This window comes from Nicotiana attenuata, unplaced genomic scaffold, assembly GCF_001879085.1.
Source record: "Nicotiana attenuata strain UT unplaced genomic scaffold, NIATTr2, whole genome shotgun sequence".
Classification (NCBI taxonomy): Eukaryota; Viridiplantae; Streptophyta; class Magnoliopsida; order Solanales; family Solanaceae; genus Nicotiana; species Nicotiana attenuata.
The window spans coordinates 154,048-157,062 of NW_017672052.1; the positions used below are offsets into that span (position 1 = coordinate 154,048).

General features: G+C 35.5%; 1 long non-coding RNA gene across 1 annotated transcript; it reads left to right on the plus strand.

Moving 5' to 3' along the window:
- The first annotated feature begins 717 nt into the window (after positions 1-717).
- LOC109211544 lies at positions 718-2,713 on the plus strand. The gene is made up of 2 exons (XR_002065741.1): positions 718-1,423; positions 1,523-2,713. It is a non-coding gene; the product is annotated as an uncharacterized LOC109211544 (long non-coding RNA).
- The last annotated feature ends 302 nt before the right edge of the window (positions 2,714-3,015 follow it).

Below are 3,015 nucleotides of genomic sequence, written 5' to 3' on the forward strand. Positions count from 1 at the left end.
TCATTTCCCTTGACCGATTTTGGAGCTCTTAGAGGGGTTTTTTTCAGCTAACGTCATAATTGTGAGCACGTGATTTTTGCCCGAATAATAATATTCCTACAAAAGTCACAAATGGATTTTTCTTTTGAGTGTTTATTATTTTAGGAATTTATAGTAATTGTTCGGTAATTGTTTGCATCTAGTTACATTTTGGTGCATATTTAATATTTCAAAAATCATGAGAAATACCCTAAAATGTTCAAATTTCATGCATTGCACTTTTAGGTTGATATTTGCATTTTTAGGTTTAAGTTGTTAGTTAATTGCATTAATAGACAAAAAATCAAAAAATATTGGCTATTTTTATATTTTTAGCTTTTAGTCTCAAATTAGTAATTATTTTGCATTAGCTTTGAGTTAATTAATAATTTTATGTTTTATATAAATAATATGATTTTATAAATTAAATTTTAGTCTAGTATTTTTAATTAAATTTAGTAGTTAAAAATCAAGAAAGAGAAAAATAAATAAAAAAGGGGGAACTTTGAACAAAACTCGAAATTGGGTCATGTAATGTGAGCCCAAATCTTTCAATACCCACTCTTCACTTAAACTAGCCATCTCCTTACCCAGCCGAAAAAAAAAAAAACGGATTTGGCCCTTTAACCCCTCAGATCGACCCGCCCCATTACCCAAATATATAAGCTCACTTATAGTGCCCAAAGAAACCCTAGACCTAATCCCCTCAACACCCAAACGACGCCCACCCCCCGTCTTCGTCTCTGCCTCGCTCAAAAATCGCCAAAACTCGTCTGAGTTTCAGGCGAGTTCACTTCTAAACCCGCACATGGTCATCTCGTCTCTATCCTTTCTTCCACGTCACCAATCCTAACGGCCTCTGACAGAAGGAATATTCTCAATACTCGCATCCCTCTTTCACTCGCTTCGTACTAACCAAAATCACGCGTCGAGCTCTCTAGAAGGCATGTGCTGGACAGATAGGAGCCTTAGGATTGATTTAAGGTTAATCCTATCCCTCTATCTTTTCAGAATGTGTCTATAAAAAAGAGGATTTGATTCGGAAAAGGGGAGATTCTTCAGAGGTGAGGGGATTCGTTTTAGGAGGAAAAATCGAAAAGGAGTTTTTTTTCTTAGGTAATCTGATTTATCTTGAACCGGTTTTTTGAGTTTAGTTTTTTAGGCTTGTTTTCTGATTTCCCCAAAAACAAAAAGAAACACAAGATATATGTATTTGATTTTTTTTGACAATGGAATTCGATTGAGGTTTTTTTTGAGTTAATCGGAGAGCAAGTTTCGTTTGCCGGTCAAAGGTGTGTTCGCGAGTCTGTTCGATTTCTGCGGTGACTTCACGATTTGGAGTTCATTGTTGAGTTTCTACTCATTTGTTTCCGCCAATTCCATTAAAAGTAATTTTCACCAACAGGTTTGTGATTTTTCTCTTTATTTTAACACAAGTTGTGAGTTGTTATTGAGTCGATTCATGTGACTGTGGCTCTTTTCTTCTTCTTCATCCTCTTTGCAGTTCTGTTTAATGTCTGAGGCGTGTACAGCCATTTCAATCAGCCTTGTCTGAATCGTAATATGAGATGGATTTGTTTAAGTGTGCACCTGCAGTATTTCTGTTAAGTTTTCTTTAGTTTGTTGAATTTTAAGTGAAAGTTTTGCTCATGAGCTGATCCTGTCCCAGTTCAGGAATTCATTACGGGTACTGTTGACTTGTACTCCCTTATTCTGTTAAGTTTTGGAACTGTTACCTTGGATTCATTTTGATCCTAAACTCAGTTTAAATCTGTCCGAAATTCTGTCTCTGTTTAACATTTGAAATTATGAGAACATTAAAGCAAGAACTTGGTATCTACTGATGTTTGCCTTATCCCCTGTTGTCGTGTACCGAACTGTGTGTGTATTACTGACTTAAGGATCCATTTAAGTCCCTTGCATGCTCATTCTGCTGTACTTAGCATAAGCCATAAGGTTCAGGGGTTGGTTAATGGTTCAGGAGACCATCAAGCTGTATGGAAATGTGCAGTCGACCCAGAATGGCCTTTGCTGTTAGCCGTGATGTTTCTGTTTGAGAATTCAGCACATAATTAGTCAATGGTTGTGTTAAAGGCCGACTTCGATTTGATTTGTTAAAACATCTTAATGGTAATCAGTTTATTGGAGGTTTTCTTTGTATTGATTATAGACTAATACCTATGCTGGATTATAAAAGGCTGTTACATTGCGATTCAATTACTGCGTTTCTGCCTCTTTTGATAGTCGAGTGAGTCTTGATATCAAGGGGGCAGTATTTTTACACTAGATTGAGAACGTCTGTCCATTTGGTGACGCTTAAGTTGATTAACTTATCTGTTTGAAATTACCTGATGTTTCATGCCTCATTTCTTTGTTGATTGAGTGATGCGATTCGCCTTGATGAATTTAAAACAACTGATTCCCTGCTTTTAGTCATGTGAGCTCGTTCTATTGGCCTAATCAAGTGTAAACGTGAATGAGTGAACATTGGTTGGCTGAATTGCATTTAGGACAGTTGTAATATGTTAGGTTGTGTTTTATCTACTTAGACAACAACCCTTATATCCTTTGCAATGAAATTTTATTGTAATACTAGAGTTTTAGTGAATTGGACAATAATGTTGTATTTGCTCAAAAATGTTTTCTTGTTGCAATGTGTGTATAAGAGAATTATGATTTACTGCATTTAAATAGACATAGTTGTGTCCATGTGTGATGCCTCTAAGATATGGCAAAAATCAGCTTACCTTGCTATGTTGATAATTGGTTTTGTCCATGAATCAAGTGTTTGAAATGATCATCACATGTGTTACTGCATTTGTAGCCTTTAATACTTGTTTTGGTAGTATCCTGTTGGTTACAGAGGTTTGAAAAATCCAAAATGACTAAATGAATTTCTAGTTCTTTCTTCTGTCTAGTTCTATTTTGGGAAATCTGTCTATTTAGCTCCATGCTGATATAAAAGGAGTTTCAATCTGGTGGAAAACTTTTGTCAAA